The sequence below is a fragment of the Schistocerca gregaria genome, chromosome 2, assembly GCF_023897955.1.
Source record: "Schistocerca gregaria isolate iqSchGreg1 chromosome 2, iqSchGreg1.2, whole genome shotgun sequence".
NCBI lineage: Eukaryota > Metazoa > Arthropoda > Insecta > Orthoptera > Acrididae > Schistocerca > Schistocerca gregaria.
Window position 1 is genome coordinate 750,086,462 of NC_064921.1, and position 19,055 is coordinate 750,105,516.

Genomic DNA, 19,055 nt, shown 5'->3' on the forward strand with positions numbered 1-19,055 from the left:
GGATGACTCCACCTCATATGTACATACACACTAGACTCCTTCCCCTCCTTGAGAATCATATCCCCAAGTGGCTCCATTACACACCTAACATGAGAGGTCCCAACTACCAGGAATCGCACCATTTGTGAATGCCTAGAGGCAGGCTGAGTGGCTCCCTCTGAAACAGGGCGGCCGACTACATCTGGTACCAATTCTTTATCATCCACTGGTAGCGCCTGGAACATGTTCGTTAGACGAACCAGGGAGGCCTTTCTATCGTCACCCCTCCCCCTGCAGTGTTTCACTGTCTGCCACACCCTGAAACAACCTCCCACCTGAGCACAGGTGAGGGGTCCACTTCAGGGTCAGCAGTAACTCAGGTACCCACAGCAGTGGACTGATCAGGGGACCCATAGGAGGTGCTGGATGTCCGTCAGATCCCCACATCTGGCCTCCCACAGTGAAGCCCATTGGCAACAGTCTCAAGCTGCGGGACTGAAGTCAGCACCACCTGGAGCTATGAGTGAAGAGTCACCAACTCAGCTCGCATCTGAATGCAGAAATTGCAGAACTATACATTATGGCAGAAATATACACTAGAAAGTTATTAAAATGTTTGACTGTGCCTAGTAAACACATAAACACACAAGAAATTTAACAAAATCTCTGAGGAGAACGAAAGTTGCCAGGTTGCATTGGTCATCGTCATCCACCTAGTGTGGTGGTATGAGATGCTACTGGGTACACAACACGATCACCTCTGGCTCACATAACTGGTAACAGGGGCAGCAGACTTTACATTTCTGATGTGTTAAGGCCGATGGCTGTGCCTAAACTTCGAGGTCACAGAGATGTTGAAATTCATCACGGTAACCCAAGAACGCTTGTCGTTGATGCTTTCCTGACCTGTCTCTATTGGGAGAGTTATTGATTGTTGCCCTTTGCAACAAATTCTCCACATATTTGAGACACTGAAAATATATGGCCACCCACAGGCTGCTCAGAGATTGACACACCGCCACTCACCAGCTGTTACTGTTGATTATCTTCGACAGAGAGCTGAAGTAGCATGGAATCACGTACTCATAAAAGTCATCGAAGCTTAGTTCCACCTGATCCACAGCCAGGTTAGAGCCGTTGTTGCTACCAGAGATGGGAGCTCTGAGAACTAAATTTCACATCCTGTATACACTTACATCAACATGTATTTTTCTTACTATACAGTATACGCACATTAAGTGCAATTTCGTTATTTGCTATCGTTCCTGGTATTGATGTTTCAATAGCCAACATTGTTTGTACGAGGGCGTGTTGAAAAGCAAAGTCTCTGAACGTTTTATGTGCTTTTTAAACAAAAGAAATTTTATTAGCAATGTACATCTTTATTCTTCATGTCTGCATATTTATTTCTGAACATAGTCTCCCTTGCGACGAACACTTTTTCCCAACGACAGAACAGTTTGTTAATACTCTCACTGTAGAATGACTTTGTTGACGCAGCCAGAAGTTTCATCAGTACCAAAGTGACGTCCTCGAAGATGTTCTTTATGTTTTGGAAACAGGTGAAAATCGGATGAAACAAGATGTGACTGTATGGAGGATGATCGAAGAGAGTGAACCAAAGACGTCGGGTTGTTACACATGTCGGGGCGCTTGTGTGTGGTCTGTCAGTCTCATGCTGAAACAGAAGGTGCTCCATTTTTGGACGAATTCTTCTAATTCGAAACACGATAACAGCACGCTGTTTCTCTCGCACCGAGGTAGTTACGTTACACACCGCCATGTCGCACGCTACAATTCGGAGCCCTCTAGCGGCAGAGGGTTGCAGCTTGTCTCTGCGAAGCGAGAAGTCGCTCTAGTAAAACGTATGACGCGTAATACCGGAACCTATATCAACACTTCGCCGTCCGCACGTCTCGTACAAATTTGTTCGCTTGACGCCGGCAGCGCTAGTTCAGATTGCTTGGCTTGTCGCCGGCCGCTTGTCACCTTTCTGTTGATGACAAGCTTCAAACACGTTGACTTTTGCGCGCTTTAATTTTCCTGAAATCCTCTATTTTGCCGTATCGTTCCACAAACTCGAATTTTCTTTTCAAGTAACTTCTCTGCAAGTTCTACACTGTTACAGTAATCATCCATGCAGAGGTCATGCCCCTTTCCCCCACAAGGTATCACTAGTTCCATCACTGTTTTTGCTAAAGGCTGTCCAGCGCCGGAATATATCTTGAATGAGGAAATGTATCCCGTACTCGAATCATACAGTATCCAAATGAGTATGCAGTATTTCGTAATTTTCGACGGATTGTAAACTTTAAAATTTAGCTGTTCACGCCACGGTATCATTTCTTCAATTTGAGATGTTTTGTCTTAGATTAAACGTTTTTTTAAACTTTGTGGAAAAATAATCTATTACGAATTGCACTTTGTCAAGCCTGTCGGCACATTCCAGTTTATTGTTGCTGTCACAAAAATGTAAAAACGATAATATTTGTCTGAATCGGATGCGGGACATCGTTCTGCGAAATAACGGTGTGTCTATCAATGGATTCCTTGACCAAAATCATCGATCCATGCTTTTTCTACAGTTTCCATAACGATAGCAAGCCCAAACCATTTCTAAGTTCTGGTCCCGTACCGTCGACAAATTTGGCATTTTTTAAATCCAGTTTCCTTCTATTGCAATTTTGAGTGTTGCACTTGTAGGTTTCGTTGCTAATATATTCAATTAAGATCGTTCCAAATATATAATTCTACGATATCCTCGACGCTCTGTGTATCTTTGGGAAATATGTTTGGACCTGGGGATCCTTCAATTTTATTATTGGTCCTTGTAAATCAAAGTGTGACCATTGTGCACTGTCTTCTACGTCTGATTCAGTCGAATCAGTTGGCAACCGTGGCGTTCGCTGGATTCTTCTTGGAGTATTTCACTATCTTCCCAGGATTCTGCTTCACTTTCATTTTTTGCATATGGAATGTCTTCTTCCCAATCGGCCAAATCGGCCGGAACGTCAGACAAGACGTCCGCACATTCAGGGTAAATAATCCTGTTGTCTCTTTCGTCCACCACAAGTGCTTATAAAAACAAAACAAAAATTGTGTGTAACTGATTGTTACCTAAACAAAAACACCAACAGAATGCAACAGATACTTACGTGCTGTCGCCGGCCACTGCACGATACTATGCAGGCGACACCACTGTGGTGTCGCCGGACGGCATAGTGTTAACAACAGAATAAAAAATTCGGACGCACAACTTTTCTGCATGCCCTCGTGCGATACTTGCACTTTATCTTTTTCTATTATTCATTAGTACCAATGTTTCATCTATAGCGAGGGTCGTTCAGAAGATACGAAACCCAAATACGATGCACGTTGCGCCACTGTAGTCAGTTTCTTGGTCAGTTAAACTCATTTATTCAGCTAGTAGCGAAACACAGTGCAGTATTATAAATTATCTTCTACAGTTGGCGGTCGAAAGAAACCGAGGCGGATGGAAAATGGCAACTAATCTATAAAAAACCATTCAACAGCCAAGAGTGAATAAAATATTTCTCTATGTAAGAGAACCGGTTTCAACAGATTTTGCTGTCATCTACAGCTCTTAAACATGTTAATTTTACGCTGAAACTCAAGCACAAGATGTCAAGTGGACAAAAATACTTGAATATGAGAGCAAGGTCTGTTCAAACCAATTGCCTCAAATAACGAAATATTTATGCTATCTTGGCTGTTGAATGGCTCTTACAATTAAAACAGATCGCCCTTCAGTACTCTCAAAATGAAAAAATTCAAGTAAGTAAACTGTTTATTATTTCAAAGTAATCACCATAACTATTAATATACACTACTGGCCATTAAAATTGCTACACCACGAAGATGATGTGCTACAGACGGGAAATTCAACTGACAGGAAGAAGATGCTGTGATATGCAAATGATTAGCTTTTCAGAGCATTCACACAAGCTTGGCGTCGGTGGCGACACCTACAACGTGCTGACATGAGAAAAGTTTCCAGCCGAATTCTCATACACAAACAGCACTTGACCGGCGTTATCTGGTGAAACGTTGTTGTGATGTATCGTGTAAAGAGGAGAAATTCGTACCATCACGTTTCCGACTTTGATAAAGGTCGGATTGTAGCCTATCGCGATTGCGGTTTATCGTATCACGACATTCCTGCTCGCGTTGGTCGAGATCCAATTATTTTTAGCAGAATATGGAATCGATGGGTTCAGGAGGGTAATACGGAACGCCGTGCTGGATCCCAACGGCGTCGTATCACTAGCAGTCGAGATGACAGGCATCTTATCCGCATGGCTGTAACGGATTGTGCAGCCACGTCTCGATCCCTGAGTCAACAGGTGGGGACGTTTGCACGACAACAACCATCTTCCCAAACAGTTCGACGACGTTTGCAGCAGCTCGGAGACCATGGTTGCAGTTACCCTTGAAGCTGCATCACAGACAGGAGCGCCTGCGATGGTGTACTCAACAACGAACTTGGGTGCACGAATGGCAAAACGTCATTTTTCGGATGAATCCAGGTTCTGTTTACAGCATCATGATGGTCGCATCAGTGTTTGGCGACATCGCGGTGAACGCACCTTGGAAGCGTGTATTCGTCATCGCCATACTGGCGTATCACCTGGCGTGATGGTATGGGGTGCCACTGGTTACACGTCTCGGTCACCTCTTGTTCGCATTGACGGCACTTTGAACAGTGGACGTTACATTTCAGATGTGTTACAACCCGTGGCTCTACCCTTCATTCGATCTCCGCGAAACCCTACATTTCAGCAGGATAATGCACGACCGCATGTTGCAGGGCCTTTCTCGATACAGAAAATGTTCGACTGCTGCCCTGGACAGCACATTCTCCAGATATCTCACCAGTTGAAAACGTCTGGTCAATGGTGGCCGAGCAACTGGCTCGTCACAATACGCCAGTCAGTACTCTTGAGGAAATCTGGTATCGTGTTGAAGCTGCATGGGCAGCTGTAGCTGTACACGCCATCCAAGGTCTGTTTGACTCAATGCTCAGGCGTATCAAGGCCGTTATTACGGCCAGAGGTGGTTGTTCTGGGTACTGATTTCTCAGGATATATGCACCGAAATTGCGTGAAAAGTAATCTCATGTCATTGCTAGTATAATATATTTGTCCAATGAGTACCCGTTTATCATCTGCATTACTTCTTGGTGTAGCAATTTTAATGGCCACGAGTCCGTTTCTTCACGTCTCCAAAAATACATAAATCGTTTGGCTGTCCCACCTGCTGCCAAGACTGTATCGATTTTGCTCGAGAAGTTTCCCTGGGAAGCCCTCACAAATTCCCTATACAGGCCCGATCTCTCCTAATGCGATTTGCATAGTTTTGAAGCCCCGAAGAATGGCATTTGGCGCCGTCGATTTGCTTGGGAATAACAGGTGGTCGCTGAGTGCAATTATGCTTCTGTCGGTTACCGCTAACATTTGTCCTTGAAGGCACTGAAATCTCAGTATGATAAATGTATTAACAATCATTGCGATTAATATTTAAATGATAAACAGTTAACTGACTTTTTTCTATTTCTCTCGTTTTCATTTAACTGCCTGTCAAATCTATAAAATAACGTACATGGTGAAAAAAAAAAACGAATCATCCAATTTGGTACGACTGTATTTCTAAAACTAATGAACATATACAATGAATTATGTTTTTTGATGAATGGGAAACTCTGAATGTTTTTTCATACCTTTTAATAGATGTTCAACATGCCCCCTTGAGATGCACGGCATATGTCAACACGGTATCCAAATAGTTCCCGCACTGCAGCGAGCACGTCTTCAGTTACAGCTTCCACAGTTGCTGTTATGGGATGTCTCAGCTCATTCACTGTTATTGGTAACAGAGGCACATAAACAGAGTGTTTTATAAATCCCCACAAGAAATAATACAGTCAGGTCTAGTGACTCTGGGGGTCAGTAATGTAAGGCTGAATCATTTGGTCCAGTGCGACCGATCCATCGTTCAGTAATCCTTTGATTCAAAAATTCCGTCACTTCCAGATGCCAGTGCAGCGGTGACCCATCCTGTTGGTAAATGAAGACGTTCGAACCGGTCTCCAAGTGTGCGACAAGAAAATTCTCGAGTAAATCGAGATACGAGCTTCCTGTAACAGCGTTCTCGGCAAAGAAAAATGGACCCTACACCTTCTCCTGTGAAAATGCACAAAACACATTAAATTTTGGTGAGTTGTGTTGTACAACATCATGTGGTTGTTCCGTACCCCATATTCTCAAATTATGACGGTTCACCTTTCCATTTAAATGGAATGTTGCTTCGTCATTAAACAGTAGGCGTGGATGAAAACTGTCACCCTCCATCTTGCCAAGAATGAAATTACAGAACTCCACACGTTGTTGTTTGCCACCGTGACGAAGAGTTTGCAGTAGCTGAATTTTGTACGGTTTCATGTATAAACGTCGACTTAACACACGCCAGACGGACATCGGGGACATGTTGAGCTGTCGAGCTGCACGGCAACGGATTTCTGCAGACTCCTTGTGGAACTATGACGGATGCGTCTGACGTCTGTGTCAGATACTCAGGGAGGGCCCGGCGATCTGCTTTTACACAACAACCTGTTTCTCAGAACTGCCCATGCCATCGTCTAACGCTCGTGCAAAGACGAACCACACTATACCTAATACAAAAGTCACGCACAACAGTTATTACTGACTTGCACTGAGCAAAACATAGAACATAAAACGCTTGCTATTGTCCCGACACCATTTGCACTAGAACTGCAGTGGGCGCACACTGCCGCTGCCAAGCGGGAACCATGTAATACTCGAGAGTTTGCTCTTTCTAACGATACGTTGTTCACGTACGTGTCTCAAATAACATAATAGTTATGTTTTTTTTAAATGTTTCTTTTTGATATACTCTGTATAATAATGAATGTTATCTACAAGAGAATGCACAATAATGGATTGTGCTTAGAGACACTGTAACCTCCATCTTACTAATCAGCCTATCCTTCTTGCGATATAAAATATGACCGTGGATCGCGTGTATGCCTAATGGATGTTTTTTTTCTAATTGTATAAGGCTATCTTTCCCGAAGAAGTGATACCGATAAGTAGGAGGAAAGTGTACAACCGACACGTCTGATGGAAATTCTACTAAAAATAAAAGTAATTAAACTGAACAGGGCTACAATTTGGAAAATGAAAGTTTTTTGTGCATTCACTCACGAAAAACACTGGACAGCAAGGGGTGCCACTGATCATGAATCGAAAAGTTACACTAATGAGCGAAAAGGAAGTAATTAACGGTCGCCAGCCCACTAGGGCAATTTACATCCAAAATCCTGTACAAGATGATGGGAAAGAAATACATGTATTATTAAACACTGACGTGGCAACTAAAGGCTGCCACATTCTTTTTCCTGTTTTTTTTTTTTTTTTACACTAATTTTAATTGATTATGTAATGATAAAGAAAACTGAGAAGACACTCTTACATTATGTTTGGCATTAAATTTTGAAAAAGGCAATCGAGTAATGATTTGAAAATATGCAATTAAACTGTATGTTAGTACTGAACTTCGTTACGTGAACGATGACTTTCAGTGACCTCAGCGTAACGTCATCAAAGAAATTTAGAAAAAAAAGCAAGCACTTTTTACTTTGCCATTACTTATTTTGCAAATTGGATTTCATACTATTGTCTGAGCAACTGAGCCTTTTTTACTGACTTGAACAGAAATAAAAAGTAGAATACGTATCAAACCAAACAGCCATATGCTCCAAGCTACATGTAAAATAAAACTTCCGCACTCTTAATTTGTGCATTGGATTTTTTTCCAGTGATTGATTCTCAAACTTGAAAAAAGAAATTGCTATAATTTAGTCATATACTGAAGCCTCTGTTGTACAACAGTTAATTGAAAGTAGACTGAGGCTAAAATTCTTAAAAGAGAGATTATTCATTAATAAACTGGCTGTAAGTATTCAGTTTGTTTCTAATGACACTCAGTTAGCATATTAGGAAAAAAAGGAACAAGGATCCTGCTTGGTAACAATGTCTGAGGGCAATGAGTACGCAATTGCCCTGAGTTAAATTGATTATTATTCAAATAAATCTTATCAACCAAATCACATTCAGTTGTGCTGCTGGGTCAGCCGTTAATACTTTCTACCAATCAACAGTGTTACTTCCGTGCTGTGCATACGACGAAACTCAGGGCCGACGACGAAACTGTGTTGCTGGAACTGGTGCTGTTGTTGAAGACAGTAGCATCTTGTGGAGGCACGGCTAATTATAGGAACGGGCAATCGTAATTAATACAGCCTCTTCCGCTCGTCTACTGTCCGTACTCTTGCTCTAGGCATCTGGCCGGCGCGCGTACATGACGCCGCCGAAAATGGCACTCTCTACTGCGAGAGCGTTAACACCGCCGCTCTTCCGCACACTACAAGCGCTGGAACCCGTCTCTTCCTCTCTCCGCGCGCTCTGCGTAACAACTCCCTACCCAAAGATTTTACCATGCACAGGCATTGCTATTATCGTTGCTAGTCAATGCAAATAACAATTCCTTTGGCTTTTCCCAGAGCTTATAAGTTTCACAGAAAAATACAGATAAATACAATGAAACGTCAACAGACTTCTACATAAATGTACACATACAGTGAAGCAATGTCCTTACTTACTAAAAGAAAGCATTTAAATTACAAATATTTACATACAACTAAAAAAACGTTATATAGCGGTAGCAGGTGCTATGCGTTCTGCATTTTCGGTGTTACAACACGCTGAACAAATAAATTTGACTGACAAAGGAAGTGACTAAAGTGTCGTAAGATGCTTCATATTTGGTCTACGGATGATGCGAAAAACCATCACGGCACTGGAGATGAGGTCAGAGTCATGCAACATATTTTCACATATCCCACGTCTACTTCTGTCCGCTTGTTCAGAAAATGCAGTCAACTGTATGACTAAGGAGGACATCCGCCTTTCGAATGATAACAGAGGATTCTGCTCCAGATTTTGAGAATGAACAGCACAAATTTACTCTTAAGGCAATGCGGCAGCTTCGTCTCCGAACCGCTGTTCCAGTCTGATTTTCCAGACTATACGCACTTTCGACTATCTACACTTTTCATCTTTTAACTCATTTCTGATCTGAGTTGTACTACCAGTAACGAACAACCGCACTCGCTCAGATATGAGACTAGCAGCGTACAAGGCCAAACGCGATGTGAAATTTGCGGCTCCTGTTCCCCGTGCGCAATATACGTACCCGCACAGGGAATTACAGTCACGCCGGAGTTGAACTTGTTTAGCATAAACGTGGCTCTCGCTATCTGCGCAGTGATCAGCGTGTGGTAACCCCGTCCTGGGAACGCGTCTCGTTCTCGCAGCAAAAAGTAGAGTTCTCAGCCATTAATTAGCGCAGCGTCTACGCAGGCTGGATTACACCGGAGCACTGGGCACTCTAGTCAGATGAGTTTCAGACATATGACATCTCCACATCTATCATGTAGTCACGATCAGGTAAATGGAATCCGTGACAATTATTCTAAAGGTCATTTCGAATTAAGCAGCTCCTAACTATATTTTAGGTACGAAAGAAAACTGTCCCGATACCTTTGCCAAACACAATTGTCTTCTACAGTTTATGTAAGGAAACGCCATGCTAAACTGCCCTTACGTAAAAAAAACGAGAACTGGTGTTACTGATTGCATGTCCAAATCGCACTTGACAGCCATTAAAACCTAATTTCCTCCAACAAGTTTTTAATAAATCGCATTTGCTATTGCTCGTGGCCGGACTATCAATGATTTTTACTCATCGCACAACAAGACAGAATAATCAAAGAAGTTAGCCCTCTCCCAAATAACTAAGTAACACGTTCAAACTCTGGAAATCACGGCAGCACTTTAGCAAAGAACTTGAGACAAATTTTTAATCGCAGAACTCATATGCTTTGCAAAGCTGCGTCGCAACTCCGTAATTTATAAAGTGCAATAAGATTTCGTCACATGAAACGTAGATTTCATGACGAAAGAAAGGAACACTCATTCACATCTGCTTGTATCAACGTCCCTCAACTACACTTCCCGGTCAGGCAAACCGATGTGCATAGTACGACAGTTACAGCAAACAATGACAAATGAATGGACAGTGTACGAGTGGCTGCCGAAAAGTAAGGCCTCTCAGCATTTTATTCTGTTCTCAATAGCGGCTGAGGTATTGCATGGCATGAATATTACTCGGTCGACATCACTTAATACTTCCGGGACAATAGGCCGTAGTCGATGTCTAAAACTTTCTCCTAACGTTTCCTCTCCGCCTGCGGTAGACATCGAAAAGTGGCAAACTGCAACAAGAACTTCAGGGAGCCGCTAAGGGCTGCTCGTACTGTGAACAAGGGTTGCAACAAGGGCTGCTCGTACTGTGAACACGGGTTGCCACAAGAGGTACGAGCAGCCCTTAGCGGCTCGCCATCTCACAACTATTCATGACGTCGCCTTTCCGGCTCAGATCTTTTTTAATATGTGTCTTGTAAGTACTGCATCTTTTCCAGTCAGTACAAACTTTAATTTTATTAATGTATTATATACCTAATATGTTTTAGAACAGTTAGTCTAATTCTGAAGACGACGCTCGTAGTAGCGTCGAAACCTGATCAACTTTGACTTAATCTTTGTGACCGAGGGCTTATTTGTTCTAATATAGTTCTTAAACTATATTTTCAAAATATTCCTCCAGGTGTTTCAATCTTGTGAGTCCTCTTCCTCTGCGCCCATTCTCCTCATTATGCGCTGAACATTTTGGATCCAGGTGGTCACCGGTCGTCCTCTTCTTTTTCTCCCCTCCGGTTCCCACTCCAGTATTCTGGTTTTCTCCATTCGTCGTACATGCCCGTACCACTGTAATTTCTTCCTATCCATTACGTCATATATTCTTTCTTTTATTTCCATTCTCCTTATTATTACAGTGTTACTTATCTTTTCTTTTCTGGAGATTCTTGCCGATCTTCTCCAGAAGTCCATTTCTAGAGCTAGTAATTTTTTAATGAGCTTCATGTTAATTGTCCAGGTCTCCGTTCCATACAGAACCCCACTCTCTAATATTGATTTGTGTATTAATTTTTTAGTTTTGCTCATTTCATTCCTGCTCCATAAGACAGGTAAGCATCCCAATGACCTTCCGTCCGCTACTAATTCTTTTATTGATTTGTGACTGATTTTCACTCGATTTCTGAAATGGATCGCAAATAACAGAAAGTGTTTATCTTTTTAATTTTCTTTCCTTCAATGTACAGCTCATCTGAATCATTAGTCAAGTATTCTGTTTTTTGGCAATCAATCTTCAAACCCCAAGTTTTGTATGCTACTACATGTTGATTGCACATATAGTTAGCATCGTCTCCATCTTGTACTATGACTACTTGATCATCAGCAAACAATAAATGATGTAGGTAAACTTCATCTCTTATTTCTAATCCCATACTATTACATTTACGAGACCATGTTCTAAGGCTAATATCTATATCGGTTTTAAATAACGATGATGACATGAGACTGCCCTGTAAAAGGCCTTTGCGTGTTCTAAATTTCTGTGAAAGTTTATTACCAACTTTCACTTGGCAAATGTTATCTTTATGCATCTGTTGTATTATTTTAATTGGAAAGGAAGCTGTTAAATTAGATAAAATTTGCATGTCAACATTGCAACGTAAGAATGACTATCGATTACGTTCAACAGAGAATATTGGCACTGACAAAGATAATCTCGTAGCCAACATTACGTGATGGACAATGGTGCCCTCTACACTGACCATATAATCGATGGTCAACTTTACCTCTGAAGATACCTATGCAGTCGGGGACGAAACGTTAGGAGAAAGTTTAATACGTCGACCACGGCTTATTAGCCGGGAAGTATTAAGTGATGTCAGTTGTTGTTGTTGTTGTTGTTGTCTTCAGTCCTGAGACTGGTTTGATGCAGCTCTCCATGCTACTCTATCCTGTGCAAGCTGATTCATCTCCCAGTACCTACTGCAACCTACATCCTTCTGAATCTGCTTAGTGTACTCATCTCTCGGTCTCCCTCTACGATTTTTCCCCTCCACGCTGCCCTCCAATGCTAAATTTGTGATCCCTTGATGCCTCAAAACATGTCCTACCAACCGATCCCTTCTTTTAGTCAAGTTGTGCCACAAACTTCTCTTCTCCCCAATCCTATTCAATACCTCCTCATTAGTTACGTGATAAGTGATGTCAGTACCAGACGTGAAAGCTTACATTGTATAATTATTGCTCGGTCAACATCCCGGTTCGCTGACGCAAGTTGCAACCACCTGCCAATAGGGCGTTCCGAATTGTAGTGCGTAACATGGCGGTGTGTAAAACAACTATGTCGGTGTGAGAGAAACAGCGTGCTATAATCGAGTTTCTAATCGCCGAATATGTTCATCCGCACATATAGCACCCTCTCTTTCAGTATAAATCTTGATCACACACGAGCATTCGACATCTGGAACAACCCTACTCCTTGGGTTCAGTGGCTTGGATCATCCTCCACAAAGTCCCGACTTGACTCCATCCGTCCGCAGCTCGTGGTCGTGCGGTAGCGTTCTCGCTTCCCGCGCCCGGGTTCCCGGGTTCGATTCCCCGCGGGGTCAGGGATTTTCTCTGCCTCGTGATGACTGGGTGTTGTGTGTTGTCCTTAGGTTAGTTAGGTTTAAGTCGTTCGAAGTTCTAGGGGACTGATGACCATAGATGTTAAGTCCCATAGTGCTCAGAGCCATTTGAACCATTTGACTCCATCCGATTTTCGTCTGTTTCCAAAACTTAAAGAACACCTTGGAGGTCCTCATTTTGATAGTAATGAAGAGGTGTAAGCAGAGGTGAGTTTGTGGCTCCATCAACAATCTCAAACATTCTACAGTGACGGTATCAACAATGTGGTCTCTCATTAGGAGAAATGTCTACGTCGTCAGGGTGACTAAGCTGAGAAGTAAATATGTAGAAATGAAGAATGAAGCTTGAGAGTGTTTATATAAAAAATTAGGAGGCATTACTTTTCGCCAAGCCCTTGTAACAGTCCTAGACAATTCATAATTTAGAATATAGACCGGAAGAGCCAATGCAGTGCGATTTTGATTAATTTTCGAGCGGTCTAAGGCGCAGCAGTCACGGGCTGTGCAGCTGGTCCCGGTGGAGGTTCGAGTCCTCCCTCGCGCATTGGGGGTGTGTTTGTCCTTAGGATAATTTAGGTTAAGTAGTGTGTAAGCTTAGGGACTGATAACCTTAGTAGTTAAGTGCCATAAGATTACACACTCATCTCAACATTTTTGATTAATTTTCATTTTAATTTAGAGCCAACAAACATGCAGGCAAATCTTTACCAACTGCTTCTTGAGGAGAACACTTTAAATGCGTTATCAATAATGCTTCTTGTACACGTATTTTAATATTGTGTATGCAGGGTGTGATGCGACAGCACATACTATTATAGAGCTGAACGCAAAAGCAGTTTTGAGGTTTCACTACAAATGGCTGTAGGTACACTTGTTATCAGTCGATATCCATTACGTGTTCTGGCTTCCTTCAAACTGATGCTGAATTGATAGGTATGTCTGTCTATCAGGCAGGGCAGGATGCGATTTCAGGTAGCAGTGTGTCTTTCTGTGTGGGGGGAGAGGGGGTTTCAGTGGTGCAGCTGTTGTGCCCTGTCCCCTTCCGTTCGGTAGGCCCATGGTTCAGGAACTACTTGCAGACAGTGACAAAATAATCTTCAGTGAACTAAAAAATGAATTTTGAATGGCATTACTGACTGAAGCTGCTGAATGGTCAATTTACGTATTGGCTAAGCCCTGATGTAAGCTATAGCACTTCGTCGACATATTTCCATAGCAGTTATCATGCTGAGGTTACTATCAGTATCATCACTTCCATGTACAAGAGAATCTCTGCTTGCTCAGCGAGATCGATCGTGTCGTAATGCTGGCCTGTTCTTCGCATTAACAACTCTCTTTAGAAGGTCTATCATTCATTACAAGCATTTAAAGGAGCATCCACTAGGCTCCCGTGTCGATTGTAAACTGTATCTCAGACGTGACTTCAGTGTTGCTAACTCTAAAGTATTGTTATGATAAATCAACTTTTCTAAAATACAAAACATATTCTAAAGTTTACAGACAATGCAGAAAAAATGCTAACACAATTATCTTAACTACCAACAATAATAATTAACTATACCAATTAACAGTTCTACCAGGAATCTCTTCCAAATTCAGTATCCACCGTAACATGTCCACCACTTTTATGCCCTACCAATCACAAGCTTACCATTAACATGTGTACCAAACCGTAAACCCACCAAAATAATACTTTATCAGAATATTTCTGTACTTCTAAGATCCTTTACAAAAAAGCCTACCATAAGGTAACTTTAACATTTTCTAACTCTACTGAAAAACAACTCTACCAGTATTAACCTTAACAGAAAAACCGAACTTTTTTATCTTGCATCTATGTATCATACGATGAAAAGAGCAGAAAATATTAATTTGCTTCTGTCGATGAGACATATATCGTGATACATAAATTTTATCTTGAAAATTATCTGCACAAAACGTAAAAAATTTTCTAGTTTGAAATGAGAATAAACTGTACATTCTCAATGTTTTGTAGCAGCTGAATTACTTAAAAATTAATTACAAATAAGGGTAAGTAGTACATACTTAATGTTTTATAGCGTCTGAATTATTTAAATATGTTAAAAATATTCTTTGTTAAATCGCTTTATGGAGATTCTCTTAGCTTGTAAAATGTATAAAATAATCAATGTAAAACTAATAATTATTAATAATAATTTGACATGATAGATTATTATAATAATAAAAGAACAATTTCAATATTTTATCACCCCAAGAAAATATTCTTTATTTATTGAAGTACCAGATATTTTAATATGTTATTTCGATTGTCATCAACACCTCATAATTAAAATAAAATAATTTACTTTCTATTAACATTTTGGTCTAAGTCCTAACATTGAAATTAGTCACTTTATGAAAATATTTAGACCCTTGTTTGTGTCTTCTTGAATCGATGCAGCCAGTGCGTGTGGCATAGGAGAGGTGGATGCATATGTCTCATTTGATCGTATCTTTCGCAAAGCGTGGTCTGGGATATCATAAGTGTGACAGCGTATGTTCACCCTTTTGAATCCAAACATAATATATAGAATTGAATTTAATGTTGAGCTTAACAAAATGTTCCTGAATTTAGTTTCAACCAAATTTGTTTGGCTGAATACACAATGTCCCTGTTAGAATGTTGCAGAGGTAATAATTTTATTGTAGATTCACTAAGTTCTGAAAAGTGATTGTTTCCAGCAGCGTCTGTATAGTTCAGAACTTCACACCAAAATTCTGCAGTAGATGATGTACACTGCCATTCTATATGGACAATGTCATGCCATTGGGATTGAAACACATATGCCAATTGTCTGGTCGACTTATTTCACGGCGTGCTATTTTCCGTCATCCTCAGAACGCAGAAACAATTACATGGTATCGATGAATAAGCCCTTACAGCATCCCACTTTCCGTGTAGTTTAGATATATTTCTGTGAAGCAATGGTTGAGCAGTTGTAGTCGCTATAAAGTGAATAGTTTCTAGCCCTCTTGTCAGATTTTCGTTTTAGCACGTCCCTAGTTTGCGGAGACGCTTCCTTTCTTTTCAGTACAACCGAAAAGAGTCGGAGGCCCCTTCTGTTGCTTGTTCAGCAAAGGCTTGTTACGCCTGCAAGGCTGGAGGGTTGGCCCTTTCGTAATACAGCGACCTTGTGCGGCACGGTTAGACGGTTAGCGAGTCGGTGCCTATCAGTGTTCTCACTGCTCTGTGAGAGATATTCTCTAAACTTATCACAAACCTCTTGAAGAAATAATTATATTTTAATAAAACAACGAAAGAAGTTGGTTTTATAAGAGCATAGAGTACGAAAAATCATTTGCAAGTTGCGAACGAAATTATAGAATAGAGGAACGAGAATGAATCACCACTTCGAGATCCATAGATTTTGAGAAAGCTTTCATATTCAGCAAAATCTGTGCTAAGATTCCCGAGAAACCTAATCTAATGTGATGTAAAGAAACAACAACCATGACATACCTTCAACAAGACATCTAAAAGATGCTAGAAAACTCAGAATAGTAAGACGAGACGTTAAATTAGATTCCGTATGACAAACGAAATTCTCGGCGGTTCTAGAGCAAGTTCACTGATCCCTAAATTGGGAAGATAAAGAAGCAAAGTCTCTATAAGTCCATCTGTATACAAGCTAGTTGCGGAACGTGAGCTGTTCAATATGAAATGACAAAAAAAAAAAAAAAAAAAAAAAAAAAAAAAAAAAAAAAACAACTTCAGTCGTCTAAATTCAGCCGTTTTATTTTATTTTTGCAACCAATTTCAGTGTCACGTTTTGCCAGTTTCAGACATTGCTAGGAGAGGTGGGAACACATACCAGTGAATAGACTAGAGTCGAAGGAGGAGGAGTTATGACTATAACGAAAGTAGAGGTAGGCGAGACATGTAACAATGTGAATGAGTTGTACAAAGCCGAGGGTTCTTTTCTGGATTCTAAGACCTAAAACAAGACCAGGATGACTAGCTAATGGAATCTGGGTAGATATCTTCCAAAGCATGAGGGACCAACTTGGAGAGCAGAAACCTGTAATCATAGCGAACTGTATGCAGATTCCGTTTTCGTTCGAAGGACCCAAAAAATGAGATGATTCTCGTGAGTGTGGAACACGTCAGAAAGTATAACATAAAAACAGAGAACAAAATATACTACTTACTACCCTGACCATTTGTCACGAGATTGTCGAAGTGTGAATACAATGCTGTAAACTGAAATAGCTAATATTTACAGAATTAACACGCTGTCAGAATGAAACATTGTTTTGTACTATTGACAAAATTTATCATACGCAAAGTACCTAGTCTTGACTGTCGTGACCAAGTGCTGTCAAAACGGAAATCTAACAGACATTTTTACTTAACCTGTCTTAACAGCCTGTGTTAAGATATTTATCTATGGATTAGGAGTTACCTATCAAAAAGTCTCTCAAACACTGTTTAAATAGTGCTTTATCTGAAAACAAGTTTTCAATGGTTGTTGGCAATTTATTGAAAATGTGTGTTCCTGAATATTGGACCCCTTTTTGGACCAATGTAAGTGATTTTAGGTCTTTATGTAGATTGTTCTTATTTCTAGTACTGATACTATGTACTGAGCTATTGGTTGGAAATAGAGATATGTTACTTCCAACAAAATTCATTAAGGAATAAATATACTGAGAAGCAGTGGTTAGAATACAAATTTCCTTGAACAGGTTTCTACATGATGCTCTTGAATTTACACCACAAATGATTCTTATCACAAGCTTTTGCTCGGATTGATGAGTTACCCCAGATTATGATCCCGTATGACTCAATAGAATGAAAGTAAACAAAGTATGCAAGTTTTTTTATACTTATATCTCCTACATCTGACATCATTCTCACTGCAAATAGAGACTTTTTTAGGCATTTAAGAAATTCAATAGTATGCTCTCCTCAACTGAATTTATTATTGAGTTGTAATCCCAGAAATTTAACACTGTCAACCTCTTCGATCTGCATATCTTCGTATGTTATGCACCTGCTGGAAGGAAACCTCTTACAGGTTCTCTTCAAAGTTTAATGACAGTGAATTAACTTTGAACCATTTATTAATGTCAATGAAAATTTGATTAGCAGCAATTTCTACTTTTGTACTTGACTTTCCACTTATTGCAATATTTGTATCATTTGCAAACAAAACAAACTTAGCATCTAGCAATGTAACAGACGAGAGGTCATTAATTTACACAAGAAAAAGCAATGTACCCAAGATGGAACCTTGAGGCACACCACATGTAGTTAATTCCCAATCAGATGAAGACTGACTGCTTACTGCACAGGTATTTTGCAACGACAGCCTTTGTTTCCTGTTAGACAGATAAGACTCAAACCATTTCAGAGCATTGCTGGTGACACCATAATATTTTAATTTAAGAGAATGCTATGGTTGCCACAATCAAAGGCTTTTGACAGGTCACAGAAAATGCCAGTAGCCTCTAATTTATTATCTAATGAATTAAGAACATTCTCACTATAAGTGTAAATAGCTTTTTCTATGTCAGAACTCTTAAGAAATCCAAACTGTGACTTGCACAATATATTTGCAGTCAGATTCTTAAGGAGACGCTTGAGCACAACCTTTTCAAATATTTTTGAGAAAGCTGGCAAAAGTGAAATTGGTCGATAGATTGATGGTATCTCTTTATCACCCTTCTTGTAAAGAACTTCAGCATATTTTAGCCAGTCTAGAAATGTTCAGCTTGATTTTATAAATAACTTAAGATAGAACTCAACTTGCATGAGTACTCTTTGATGTTGATATGTTATCATACCCACTGGAATAGTTAGATTTTAAGGATTTTATGATGGATGCTACTGCTTTGGAAGACGTAAGTGTCATTTCCATTTTACTGACGTTATTTTTGAAGAGTGGTCACAGATACTCCATTGCACTGTTCACTGAACCTGATTACCCCTAGCTGTCAGGCTGTTTGAGAGGTATGTGGCACTACATGCACTTCTTATGTTTAGAGCAATCAGTTCCTCTTCCTTTTTGGGCCCGCCTGCTGGGATGGACGAGCGGTTCTAGGCGCTACAGTCACGAATCGCACGACCTCTACGGTCGCAGGTTCGAATCCTGCCTTGGGTATGGATGTGCTTGATGTCCTTAGGTTAGTTAGGTTTAAGTAGTTCTAAGTTCTAGGGGACTGATGACCTCAGAAGTTAAGTCCCATAGTGCTCAGAGCCATTTGAACCATTTGAACCTTTTTGGCCCCACCTGTATCTTTCTTCACTATATCCCATACAGTTTTTATTTTGTTGCCTGATGTAATTATATTTTTATCATAATAAAGCAGTTTCGATTTTTGGTTTACTTGCTTCAATATTTTGTTGTATTCT